At 40.0% G+C, this 14,827-nt stretch overlaps 1 long non-coding RNA gene across 1 annotated transcript; it reads right to left on the bottom strand.

The window, feature by feature from the left end:
- Nucleotides 1-3,013: 3,013 nt before the first annotated feature.
- Nucleotides 3,014-13,283, bottom strand: LOC141409863 (uncharacterized). Its single transcript, XR_012432496.1, has 2 exons — nucleotides 13,137-13,283; nucleotides 3,014-6,919 (listed from the first exon to the last, which is right to left on the bottom strand). It is a non-coding gene; the product is annotated as an uncharacterized lncRNA (long non-coding RNA).
- Between the last annotated feature and the right edge of the window lie 1,544 nt (nucleotides 13,284-14,827).

Here is a 14,827-nt window from a genome sequence, read left to right as displayed (position 1 = left end):
TCTGAGTGTGAATTCTGAAATTGTACTTTGTGTTTGATTTTAATTTACCTAATGACTAATGAAGTTAACCAAGTTTTCTTATGGCTATAAACCAATTGGATATCATTTTTTTGTGAAGGTTCTTCAGGTCTTTTCCCATTCTCTTGGTGGGTTGATTATCTTTTCAAATTTATTTGTAAAAGTTCTTTATATTTGGGGGGCACAAGCCCTTAGTTTGACATGAGTTTTGCAAATAGTGCTTTTGAGATTGTATCTTGCCTTTCACTCTCTTACTGGTGTCCATATTAGTGTTCTAGGGCTGCCATGACAAAATATCAAAGACCTAGGGGGATTAAAAAATAGAGTTTTGTTGTTTTTTTATTCTCACAGTTCTGGGGCAGGGAGTCTGGGATCAAGGTGTGAGCATGCTTGTTTTCTTCCATGCCTCTCTCCTTGGCTTGCAGACGGCCACCTTCTGGCTGTGCTATTACATGATCTTTACTCTGCATGTCCACATGTCTGGTGTTTCTCTCTGTGTCCAAATTTCCTCTTTTCTTATGAGGACACCAGCCAGATTGCATTAAGGTATAATTTTAAAACCACATCTTAGCTTCATTACCTCTTTAAAGACCTTATCTTCAAATATGGTTACATTCTGATGTACTGGGGGTTAAGACTTCAACAACATATGAATTTCGGAGTGGGACACAATTCAGCATGTCTCAGTGTCTTTCTTTTTTGAGATATTATTGACATACCATAGAGTTCACCATTTTAAAGTATACAATTCATAAGATTATGCAACCATCACCACTGATTCCAGAAAATTTGTATCATCCCACAAAGACATGGCACACAAATTTGGTGTCCTATAGTACACCTTTTAATGTAAAGAGACAAGTTCCCACATCCTTTCAATGCTAATACCCCAAAGTGAACATGGGGTGTATGTTACATATACATTTACCCATTGCACATGTGCTCAACCTGCTCATAAATAGGTATAGCTTTGCCCCCAAACTGACTGTATTAGTTTGTACTCCCACTGCTATAAAGAAATACCTGAGACTGGGTAGTTTATAAAGAAAAGAGGTTTAATTGGCTTATGGTTCTGCAGGCTGTACAGAAAGCATGGCAGTATCTGCTTCTGGGGAGCCACAGGGAGTTTTTAGTCATGGCAGAAGGCACAGGGGGAGCAGGCCTCTTACATGGCAGGAACAAGGGGAAGAGAGAGTCGGGAGGTGCTATACACTTTTAAACAACCAGATCTCATGAGAACTCACTCACTATACATTACCAAGTGGGGGGATGGTGCTAAACCAAATTCACGAGAACTCCACCCCCATGATCCAATCACCTCCCACCAGGCCCCACCTCCAACACTGGGGATTACAATTCATCATGAAATTTGGTGGGGACACACATCCAAACCATATCACCTACTGAGTGTATATGACTCTATTATGTAATATGGACCCTGTCAGACATAAACCCCAACCTACTCTTTCCTTCTTTGAAGAGAGATCACCTTCAGTCCATGCCAGATACTATTTCTTCACAGTTTGCAAACTGTTATCACCAATAAATCTCTCTTTTCTACTACTTAGCCATCCTGCTGGTCTTTTGGATGACAATGTGAAGGTCCAGTCTGGCATTGCCAGTCATATATCTCTCTGTTAACCCAAAAATTTAGTTACAGTCTGCTCTGCAACCTCCTGTGTGACTGCTATTTTGAGAAAATTTTTAAAACAGGGGCAGCAGGGGAATGTTTTCTACCGTTGATCAAGATGCAGTGGAGAAGCAGCGACCAGCCACAGAAGGTAAGCGGGAGTGAGCATGAGATTTCAGAGGAGGCAAATAGTGGAAGAGTTAGTGACTTGTCAGAAATATAAAGCTCCCAATACCCAGCAATATAAGGGGAACACATGTGGATGAATCCTGAAGAGCTCTGCTCCGCCCCCACGGGTCCCTTTTATCATTTCTGTGCTGCAGGCATCTGGGTGCTGTTGCGAAGCAGAATGACAGCCCCGTTTCTTTGCCTCAAATTGGAGCAAATTTTGAGGAATAGTTTATAGCCCAAAGTTCCCCTTTGGGATAAAGCTATGCTGCTACCTTCCTCTCCTTAGGATGGTCCCTGATAGCCCTGCAGGGGCCCTTCCCTTTCCAGCCTTGCCACCACCCCTCCCTTTCCTGTTTTTCCCAGTAACGCTTCCTGAATACATTACTAACACATGGTTCCTCTTCTCAGGGTCTACTTCTGAGGAATCTGACCTAAAAGAGACACCAAAGTCATTTAAGTTAAAATATTAAAGAGTGATCAGATTGAACTGAAAGATTTGGGTATGCCCAAGAGGAGCCTTGTGTTACACATAGATTAAGCTTTCAAACACTTTCGAACTTGTTATTATTGGGTGAAAGGGATGTCAAACAAAACCAAATACCCCTTAAATAAAAGTGGAAACAAGAAGTTACTCTAGAGAAATACTAGTAATCAAATAGGGTGAGCATGGAGGAGACTCAGAAGAAGATGGCATTATTTGATCTGATACAGGTCAGGAAGAATACAAAATGAAAATGTAGGGTAAATATTTTTCAGATAAAGGACGCGCTGGGCACGGTGGCTCACGCCTGTAATCCCAGCACTTTGGGAGGCCGAGGCGGGCGGATCACAAGGTCAGGAGATCGAGACCACGGTGAAACCCCGTCTCTACTAAAAATACAAAAAATTAGCCAGGCGCGGTTGTGGGCACCTGTAGTCCCAGCTACTCCGGAGGCTGAGCCAGGAGAATGGCGGGAACCCGGGAGGCGGAGCTTGCAGTGAGCTGAGATCGCGCCACTGCACTCCAGCCTGGGCGACAGAGCCAGACTCTGTCTTAAAAAAAAAAAAAAAAAAAAAAGGACGCAAGTATGTGTTTTTTGAGGACAACATACACAATAAAGTAGAAAAGTAAGTTAATCAGAGAAACATTAGAGAATGACTTGCAGAGAGCCCTAATTTTTCATTACTCAGAAATCACAGTGAAAACAAAGATAATTTGATTTTTGGTAGGTAATTATTTATTCAGCCAGTCCACCAAATCCAGGAAACAGGAACTTAAACTGAACTAAGACAAAAATTATGAATTGTTTCATATGATCAGTGCCACTAAGAATATTAGTGAATTCTCTTAAACACAGATATGTTTCCCCAGGAAATAATAGTACTTGAGAAACATAGAATTGCTAAAGAGAGAAATGTAACTGTTTCTCTGTTTTGTGGGGAAAGGGAAGGAAAAATCGATGTACTGGTTTCTAACTGGTGTTGTTCCTCTTCAAGTTTCATGCGTGTTCCGGTCGTTTAATCTCCAGAGACAGCTTATACAACTCCAGGGTCATTTTCTAATCCTCTGGGTGTGGGAGACACTGCATGTGTTTTCTACCCGCAAGCACTGACTCACAACCTTCAGAGGTTACCTAAATGAAATAAAGCAATCATTTTCGAGAGGCTTCTCTCCAAACTAAATCCGAAGATGTAAGATTTTTTCTGGATGTATCACTGATGACCACAAAATTGGAATATCAAAACCCTCCTCAGGACGGATGAAAAAAATCCCAAAGAAACTAGGGTCTCAGCAAAGTGTTCTCCCTTGGCTGTCAGGCAGCAATCAGTAGCTGGTGAAGCAGGGAAGGAACAGCACTGCAGACAACACCCAGGGGGCCTCCTTAGGGGCAACAGGAGGGACAGTTCTGATGGGCGCATCTGAAATGAAGCAAAAGCATGGCATTTCTTGTAGACAGTATAAGGCTGGGGATCAGGTCAGCTGGATCTATGAGACCTTCCTATCTGGGGGGGTGGTCCTTCTTGAGCTTGCCTTAACAAGCACACCAAAGTGCTTAGAAGGTGATGGTGCTAATTCTGTAAGTGATGTGTCTGAAATAAATCCCGCCAAAAGTCACATCTCATTGGTGTTGGCTAGGACAGTGCTTTGGAGGAGACTATCATTTTTAGAATGGGATAGGATGCCCTGAAATGTGTGCCACTTTTGTAATCCCCAGTGTTGGAGGTAGGGCCTGGTGGGAGGTGATTGGACCATGAGGGTGGAGTTCTCGTGAATGGTTTAGCACCATCCCCCCACTTGGTACTGTACAGTGAGTATGATTCTCAGAATAAGATTTTATAATAGTAAGAATATTGAGAGTTATGAAACACTGATAAATTATACCTGGATGGGATGCTGAGAGTTGTTCTTTACCTCCATTTATTTATGATTATAACAATAACATTAATAATAAGGCTAATAATGTTATTACACATATTACATGTCAACGTAAGTACTAATGCAAAACATTATTACCTCGATTTTGCTAAAGAGAAAAATTAGGTACAGATAGTTTGTGTGACTTGTCTAATATTGCATAGCCTTTGGGTGGCATGATTATGATGTAAACCTAGGCACTGTGGTCCTAGAGTCAGAGTTTTCAAAATTAGTACAGTATCTCCAAACCTTGATCCTTTCATGGTCCTAAGTATGTAATTTTTATTCTCATATTCTTAATATTTTGCTGTGTTAAATGGAGGCAGTGGTGGGGAATTAGCTCCTTGAGTTGCTATTAGTAGATTAGTTAAAAAAAAAAAAAAAAAAAAAAGGTTGACCCTATCCTTTTGATTGACCAAAAATCTCCTATCAGGTTAACTTCATTATGAGAAGGTGGGAGCACACGTGAGGTTCTAATGGAGACATCAAATACTTGAAGTATGTTGCGAATTTATCCATAGGATTCCTCATTTAAACTTAAGTAGATGCCCACTAAAATTTTGCCAAATCCTCACTGACACTCTCAAATTAAAAATTGTATCTCTAAGTCCACTAACAGAACCCTGTATACACAGACACTTGAATTATAACGAAGGTCACACTGCAGAGTTGTGTGGAAACTATAGTTTATTAAATAAGTGGTGTATGATTAATTGAATAGCCATTGGAGAAGAACAAACTTTAACCACTACTTTCCACCATAAACACACAGGAATTCCAAGTGATTTGGAGATACTAATGTGAAAGGTTAAAACAACAAAGCTCTGGAAAATAACATAAGGAAATATTTTTTGTGATCTTGCTGCAGGCAAATATTTCTTAAACAGCATATGAAAGGTGCCAACATCAAGGAAAAAAATTATAAATAGAACTAAATTAGAATTTATAACTTCTATTTATCAAAATTTGAACACTCATACACTGCTTGTGGAAATTTAAATTGTTGCAATCACCTTTGAACAAAATTTGGCATTATCTACTAAAGATGAATATATGGCTGGGTGGTGTGGTGGCTCACATCTGTAATCCCACACTTTGGGAGGCCGAGGCAGGTAAAGGAGGATCACTTGAGCCCGGGAGTTCAAGACCAGCCTGGGCAACAAAGAAAGACCCTATCTCTACAAAAAACTTTTAAAAAATTAACTAGGTATGGTGGTGCATGCTTGTAGTCCCAGCTACTCAGGAAGCTGAGGCAGGAAGATCCCTTGAACTCAGGAGTTGGAGGTTACAGTGAGCTATAATCATGCCACTACACTTCAGCCTGGGTGACAAAATGAGAACTTGTCTCAAAAATAGTAATCCCACTTTTAAGTTTATTCACAACAGAAATATTTGCACGTTTGTATCAAGAATCATGTGCAAGAATGTTCATAAGAGCACTGTTCATGATAGCCTATAACATGAAAATCCTAAACTTTTATAAGATACATAAAATGTGTTATGTTTATCCAAAGATTATACAACAACGAAAATAAATAAGCTATCACCCCATGCAAGAACACATAGATGATTTTCAAAAACATAATACTGAGTAAAGAAGACAGGCACAAAAGAATACATACATGATTTCCTTTATATTAAAAGTAATGGCAAAAACCGCAATGACTTTTGCACCAACCTAAATATAATGCTAAAAAGTTGATAAAACTAGTCTGTGATGCTAGAGGTGAGACCAGTTGGGAAGGAGAGTTGGGGAGTCACTGGGAGAGGGCACACGGAACACTTCTGGGATGCTGGTAGTGGTGATGCTTCTTGACTTGAGTGGTAGTTTGTCATAGTGGGTTCACTTTGTGATCATTTATTGACCTGTACACCTAAGTGTTGGGGTCCGCGTGTTTCCTTAACAAAGGAATGAACACACAAGACAACACAGGACAAGACAAACGTGGCAGCCGCCCCGAGCAGCACGCTCTGCTTTATTTTATACACGCTTGTAGAATTTTACCACGTCACAAGACACGAGTTGTTTTTATGTCATGAGTTGTTTTTCTGACCTTTCCCTAACTTTCTGAATTCTCAAGATGCTTAAACATTAACCAGTTCCCAGAGTCTGCTGTTTGCGGCTGACTCTTTTGTTCTTCCTGTTTACAGAGAAGAAACGTCATGCTTTGTTTTCAAGAGCATAACTATCGGGAACATCTCGTTTGCGAGCACGTGGTCCTCTACACCTAAGATTTGGACATAGTGTTGTAGTATGTTATATTTAAATTAAAACTTTTATTTAAGCAAAAAGTGGCCTTCCAGATGACCTTTGGAAAGATACATTGATAAAAAGTAGTGTTCAAGAGTGATAAACTGTGATCATTCATGCTATTAAAATATTGTACCACGTGTATATATTATTTACACAAATTGAATAAATAAATAAAGTGTACATTTCTAAGTGCTGCCTCTGTCTAGGAGGAGACTCTCGTTTGACTTTTCATAGAGGCTTTACCTTCTTAGCAAAGGCCCTCAGTAAGGTCAGAGTTAACCTTTACATTGAAGAGCTGGAGCCGACCAATGTGAATTTCTGCAGGTGACTTCAGCCTCTCCAATTAGAACATATCCATCATCACAGTGATAGTGCACCAGAGTAGTAGAGAATAAAAATGATCTCGCATCTCCATAGGACCCATGGCCAATGGGAGGAACCATTCTGCAAGCTTGAATGGTGAGAGAAAGGTAGAGGAGTATGAGTTAGAGTTTCATTTAATGAACAATTCAGTGAGCCACCCTTCTCGTTACACAGAAGTAGGTCATTAACTTATCGTACTGCTGATGTACATTTCATCTCCTTGACAAAATCCGTAAACTTTTACACTGTTCATGGACTTTTGGGTACAAAAGCATTAATTTAGCCACAGGAAGTTACTCCAAAACAGAATCATATTCAGTAATCATGAAGCTAAATAAAAAGAAAGACCACAAATTAATTTTCAAAAAGCAGACAGTGCAATTTAAAAACGGCCGAGAGACTTGAATAGATGCTCCTATAAAGGGGCTATACAAATTGTCAACAGACATTAATAGCTGCTTATTCCCATGGGTCATCAGGAAATACAAATAAAAGCCACAATGAGAAATCACTACACACTCACCACAGAATGTCTACAATTGAAAAGTATTATCATACCAAAGTTTTCATGAGTAGTACACAATGGAACTCCAATGAACTACCTAAGGAAATATAAATTGGTACAGCCACTTCCAAAAACATTTGTGGTTATCTCCTAGAACCTGGCAATTAAAATCTTGGGTATTTTCTTGGCAGAAATACACAAACATGTACACTAAAAGACAAGCTCAGAAATGTTTTGAGCAACATTATTTGTGATGTGCCCAAACATGAAAGAGCCTAAAAATCCATCAACTCTAGAATAGGTAAGTAAATTATAATCCATTCAACTGATGGAATACTATACAGCAATAAATATGAATGAGATACTATTTACAGAAAAATGGGTGAATCTCACAAATACATTGAGCAAAAGCCAATAGACCATTAATGTATAATTCTATTCCATTTTTAAAGCTTTTAAAAATTCAAAACTAAGCTGCAGAACAAGTGTAAATAAAATGAGGAAATGATTACTCTTCAAGTCAGGATGATGGCTACATTTGAAGAAGGATGAAGTGGTAAATGGGAGGGCCCCCCATGGGACTTCTGGGGGCTGGCAATGTCCTGCATCTCTACCTGGGTGAGATTTTCATTAAGTGTTTGATTTTTGATGAATCATGTTGCTGTACATTTTCACTTTGTATACTTTTCTACATGTGTGATATATTCTAATAAGCTTTTTAAAAAAGAGTTGATTATCTTTGAAAATGGGTAGAGAAAAAAAATTTTAAAAAATAAAAAAAGAAAAAAGAAAATGGGTAGAGACTGAATGAATCCAGATGAGTCCCCACCTCTTCCAAATACCACCCCCTCCACAAAGAGAATGTTTTGTCATTTTGCAATTTTTGGATAGAAGTTTGTTGAAACAATGCAAAACAATAGCATATTTGGAAGTAAGAAATATGCAAAGAGCACTTTAGGAAGTTGAGGCAGGCAGATCACTTGAGGTCAGGAGTTCGAGACCAGCATGGCCAACATGGCAAAACCCCGTCTCTACTAAAAATACAAAAATTAGTGTGGTGGAGCACGCCCATAATCCAGCTACTCAGGAGACTGAGGCATGAGAATCGCTTGAACCTGGGAGGTGGAGGTTGTAGTGAACTGAGATCATGCCATTGCACTCCAGCCTGGGCGACAGAGCAAGGCTCCACCTCAAAAAAAAAGAAAGAAATATGCAATGTTGAGTTGTTCAGTTAGCCTATCAGAACAGGAATGATCTATAGTGCCAAAAGTTTTGCAGACAAGATTTAGTGCAATTTAATAAATTTAGAGCACTGAGTATGTTGATAAAGCACCACACTAAGGGAGGATTTCCTGTTAGGACTGAATCTAAGTTAAAGCTGTTTCCAACTTATTTGCTAAAAAGCAAATTAAAACTGCTGGCTCCTTTCTCATGGATTCCATCCTCACCAAGTACTACTCCTCCATGTATGCACTGTTCTCGGGCACTCTCACCTGTTCAATGTTCCCCTATTAAGCCATGTGCATTCTCACTTCTGTGACTTTTCTTCTGCCATTTGCCCTACTACAGTGCTCTCTACCTTTCCCCACGGGCAGTCCTGGCACACGGTGATCATTCCTGCCTGTGGTTGCCTATGGCTCTCAATAGGAATGATATTTTGAGTTCTTAGCCACTTACATTTTATATATGTTTATCATATATTTATTCTACAGAAAAGGAAACACAACCTTAGAGATGTCAGTTATTCTGCATAAGATCACAGCTACTAAGTGCCAGTGACATGAATCAGACTCAGGGATTAAACTCAGGCTTCTCTCAGTTCAAAACCCATTGCTCCTTCTTAGAATACTACTATTTTCTGCTCTCTATAGCAAGCATTGGGTAAGTACTTTATGTGGCAGCTTTGGCAGTTTAAAAGGCTGTAAAATGGAAGTTTTGGCTGAAAAACAATATTCTTGTTATTTGCAAAGTCAAGTAACCCTCTCTCACTGATGAAGTAGGTGACTCAGAACCGGTTAGAAAGCTCTTATCTCCCTCACCTAAATAAAAAACAATGAAATGACAGGAACAGAAGATATTTTAAGGATAATATTTGGGAAGGATTTTTTTTTTTTTTGTAGTGAAGCTTTTGTTATCCTGTGAGCCCCATTCCATCACTTCCATGAGGAAAATGTGTGGGTGCACTTTTCCTTCACATTAAGAGAGGGACTCTAAGAAGCCCACTGAAAAAGCCTAATATGGCTCCTCTCAGTTTGGACAGCGGGACACAGTGGATTAGTGTTGGACTCCTGCCAGGGAAATCTAAAATGCAAAACATGGGCTGTCCAGTGGCTCTGATAGTGGGAACAAATGAAAGATCTCTGCTGCTTTGAGATTGACCTATACTCCTGATGGTATTCAGAAAAACGGATGGGTGAGTACTTCCAGGGAATTAGAAATCAGATGCATGAGAAAGTCATTCATGGTGGAGTTGTCTTCAGGCCTGTCTAAAAGAGCCACGAAGGTGGGAGGAAGACCTCAGTAAAAACAAAATAAAACAAAAACAAAACCTCTAGGAGTCACCAGATATCAAGGAGATAGGAAAGAGCAAGTGGTCAACCAGATCGGAGATGGGTTTGATCACACCCAGGGAATTGTTAACAGATTCGCAGTGAAGGCAGAGGACCCCATCCCCACCCCTCCACACACACAAAATACAAGAGAAAGAGCAAGTCTGAAGCACCCAGGAGGCCAAGGATTAGCTCAAGTCAAACATTGTTTCTCTCACCTCTTCTCCCAAAGTTTCAACTCAGGGGAGCTCAGAAAGCATAGCAACAGTCAGTCCAAAGGAAATGTTTGTTTTTGTGGCGAGGAATAGAAATTCACTTGTATATAAGTCCACAGCTTCCACACAGCCTTTCCTAACCCTCAGATTAAACACCTCCATAGAAATAGAAAACATAGCTTTTAATTTTTATAAATAAATAAATACATATGTAGAGCTCTTTGCTAGGTTTTTTGGGTAATATTAAGGGACATACTTGCAATGTATTTGAAAAGTTAAACCATAGCCATGTAAATAGTCATACCATAGAACCAGTCACCCAAGTGCCAGAAGATTCGGACAGAAAAGGAGTTCTATAGGAGAAGGTGGTGACAGAACAGAGGACTGGATTATCAAGGGAAGACTTCACAGAATAAGGGGAGATACATCCTCAAGGGTGGGTAAAGTTGAGTTATTGAAAAAATGGGAGAGGCAGAATATACTGAGGCAATAGGCAAGTCTGGCATCAGATGGCTGTTGCAAGAGAAGTGGGAGGTAGGATCAGAAAGGAAGGCTCAGGTTGACAAGACATTAAACACCCTTTCAGGGGGTTGGGATCAGAAGTAATGGGAAGATTTGGGGGATCAGAAGAGAAGGAAAAAATAAGGAGGAACATGGAGAAATAACTCAAAGACTTGTTGACAGATTGGAGAAAGTCTTCCTCCATTACCTCAGAGTATAAGAAGGGAACTCAGAGGTGGAGTTGGCCTCTTTATCCTGTACTGACACTGTTACCTAAATTAACACCATCCCTCAATAGTTTTCATGCTTCTGATGTGAAGAATTGTCTTCCAAATACAGTTGCTTCCTTAATAAATCATGCTTTCCTCCTCAATGATCAAAAAAGCATGGCTTCCACCCTTTATACAATCTACCAGCTCTCAGAGGAGCACCCAGCTATTATTTTGGGGTCAAGATTTCCCCCCTAAACCATCCAAATCCTCCATTTTTGATGCCATGATAGCTGTTTCAGGGATTATGTTTATAAATATTTTAACGTGTTATAAAAATTAGTTCTCTCAAGATAAGAAACAATGTTGGCTAGTGACAGAGAAAACTACAACTTTGCTAAAAGGACATTCTATTTAAATAATATAACAATCATTAATTTCCGTAACAACAGCTCTTCACCCAGTTCTGGCAAGTTCTCACAATCTCATACATTTCTAATTCATTTGTAAAAACTTCCCTATATTTGAATAACAATGTGTTACTGTTGCGGTAAACTGAGGAACGGAGAGACTTTTAGATGCTGCTTGACTTTGGAGAGTTCCCTATTCCCGCCACAACTCTGAGCTGTAGCGCAGCTCCTATTAGCCATATGCAGATTGACACTAGTTTTAGTGGGCCCCACACTTTCTTGGAGCACACAGTCCACGCTAAGAGATCTGTGACTCCCCACTTCGAAACTGTTGAGGCTAATCAGGCCCCTCCATTCACACACTTTCAGTTCCCATGTTTGTAATTGGGGTGGTGAGCTACTCTCGCCACCTCCAGTTTCCTAGACGACTTAGTGAGCCACGTTCTTGTCCTGTGTTGGCAGGGTGTGAGTTTCATCTGAATTGATGAGCCACTCCCAACGCCCCCAGCCCCTCTGGGTCAGACTATTCGGCACACCCCGGGAGGTGATCAGGCTCCCCTTCCATCCAAAGGAAAGGTCCTGCCTTGGGCCCCCAAAACCTTACCACGGTTCCTGAAGCATGCTGTTTCAGAAATCGTCCTGTAGCTCCTTTCAGGTTCCCTTGCACTGCTGGGTAGGGGGCACCAGGTCACCAGAGAGCTGATCTCCCCTCCAAGCTGCAGTTCTCCCAGCGGAACCTGGGGTCACAGGTTTCCCAAGTCCCAGGCTCCGCCCCCCAGAGGCAAAGGAGACAGTAAGCCTGCCGTCTCCAGTCCCTTTGTGGTTGCCAAAAACATTGTGGTAAAGTGAGGAACGGAGAGACCAATACGGAGTACAGGAGGATTTGTTTATTTTTAGGTACGCACCGGCTTAGAGGATTTATATGCAAAAAGCTGAGCATTGAACAAAGACAGAGCGGTGTTTTTATAAGCGGCCTTACCAAAGCAAAACAGAAGCAGTTAATTATACAGTGACAGGTCACGTAATTTATAGCATAACATAACTTGTGACCTTGCATAGCTTGTGACCTTGTAGCTGCATTGAAAGAAAAATAAAAACTGTCTAAATACAGACATTTGCAAAACATAATGATGCTTAAGAAGCCTGGGAAAAGAGTAACGGTAAAAGAGTTTGTCTTTTTTTTTTTTTTTTTTTCCTTTAACCTTGTTCTAAAATGGAGTGGGGGTGTTTGGAGCCTATTCCTTTGGCCTTGGCTATTCAGACAGCATTATCTTATAACTATCCTTAAAATAAGCTGTTAGGCAAAGGAAAACTTTTTTTTTTTTTTAATCTTTGCCTTGCCACATTTTGGGCCTTAGCTTTCACTTTTTTTAAAATAAATAAATGCAGTACTGATTATTATTATTATTTAAATTTCTGCCTTATTACATTTGTATAAGGCTTTATAGCTTACAAAGTGCTCTATATTTTACTTCAGCAAATTCACTCAGAATTTGTGATAACAGGCAATATATTGTGCTTTGTGGATGGAAATTTTTTCTGATCAATTAGTAACTGAGATTGTAGATGGTATAACTAACTTAATTGGAAAATAATTGTGTCTTAAGCATTTAGGAACATTTATTTAAATATAAGAAATTGATTTAAAAATTAAAGGTTATTCCTTTCTAAAGCAGCTCTGCAAAGATTTTTGCATATGAACACTTGTTTTAGACCTAATAACAGCCTCTACCTAAATTAGAACAATTTCCTTGACATTTTGGGATTCTTCATTTTTATTAATAACATAGTCACTTTATTCTCTCAAAAATCTTGTGAACTACCACCATTTGACGATATTTGATTAATTGTTCAATATGAATTTTTCTCATACCTTGGAGAAACTGTCCTCTTTTACCCATAACCACTGTACTCACCACACAAGCCAGAAGGGCACCACAGTAGAGTCAAGACCCCAAAGAGGCCTAGTGCTGGGAAAATGCTCTGCAACTTGAGAGACATGGCACAGAGTCTCAGAGGGGCCACAATGGGGCTCGGCCTTCTCCGATACCTTGAATCAAGATGAAGAAAAGTTCTCTAAGTAACAGTTGAAATATGCCTATGCCAAGAAGTTCAGCCTTGGCAAAGTCCCAACAATGGGTCACTGAAAGGGAGGGGCAAGGAGTGTGACTGGTAGACCGGATGCTGAGCACAGTTCCGACAGAGGGGAACTGATATGGCCCTTTCTTGGGGAGAAGATTCTGGGGCACCCTCTGAGATTCTATATGTATCTCCCTAAGACTTTATCACTGTTCAGGCAGAGACAGTGATGAGTCTCTTTCTGGATATATGCACAATTCTTCTCTGAGGGAACAAGAGTAAAAGGCAAAAGGACTGCAGCTCCTGTCACACAGGGTAAGTGGTGGCTGTCCAGGAAGGAGAGGTCGCAGCATGAGAGAAAGGCCAGGCTGAGAAGCAGTTCCTGTCCAGGAAGCGATATCCTCACTGAGGCAGATAAACCGCCCATAGAAGAATGAACTTTTTTTTTAAAGTTTGCAAAGTTAAACTTTTCTAAACAGCCCAGCCAGAACAAGTAAAACAAGTCTCTACTTTAAAAATACTCAAGAATCTAGTTCAAAACAATAATTAGTCTTACAAGAAATATACGTGAGTGGGAACTTCTTTTTCCTACTTCCTGGAATTTCTGATGTACCTATGACACCAAAGATTCACTCTGTGAAACTATCTTACTCTGAAAACTAGTTTGTGTTTGCAGCACAGGAAAAGCTTGCTGTGAAATTTAAATGCTTGAGGATGATAAATTGGGAAGAAAGGAAGATTTATTGTGACTTACAGAATATCTGAATGGCGCTTGTTCAGAGTGAAACCCAGCATTTTGCTGTAAGCAACAAAAGATATGTTTTCGAAGGGCACATTTGTTATTCTTCATGGGAAGATAACCACAGGACAAAATTTCTCTTAGCTATCTGGCATTGCCTAGCTATTCACCCAGACCATTTCCTAAATTTAGTCTCCTAAAGTGAGACAGACAAAACCACCAATGTGAGTTGTATCTTTTGCCCACCAGCTGTGGGTTTCTGTTCCTGTAAGAGACAAAGATTGTTGTCTGAACAAGAGAGTAAACTCTGGAATTTGTCCTAAAGTGATCTTCATTACCCGGTTAAGCTGGAATGACTACTACATATCAATAATAGCCAAAATGCTTATCTCTCAAAAATAAATAGAAAGAATTACCAAATATAACTGAGTAAATGTCTTTGGAATATTGATGAAAGCACAGTTAAATCTCAACTTTCTAGAGAGAAAAGAAAACAAATCCACTAAGTGGTTGCTTCCTTTAGAAAGAGAAACACAGTAAAGTAGTTTAGCTGGGTGCAGTGGCTCACACCTGTATCCCAACACTTTGGGAGGCTGAGGCAGGCAGATCACTTGAGGCTAGGAGTTTGACACCAGCCTAGCCAACATGGAAAAACCTGGTCTATACTAAAAATACAAAAATTAGCTCGGCGTGGTGATGAAAATCTGTAATTCCAGCTACTTGGGAGCCTGAGACATAAGAATTGCTTGAACCTGGGAGGAACAGGTTACAGTGAGCTGAGATCACACC

The sequence above is a fragment of the Macaca fascicularis genome, chromosome 1 (genome assembly GCF_037993035.2).
Source record: "Macaca fascicularis isolate 582-1 chromosome 1, T2T-MFA8v1.1".
Lineage (NCBI taxonomy): Eukaryota > Metazoa > Chordata > Mammalia > Primates > Cercopithecidae > Macaca > Macaca fascicularis.
This window is presented reverse-complemented; position numbering and strand designations above follow the sequence as displayed.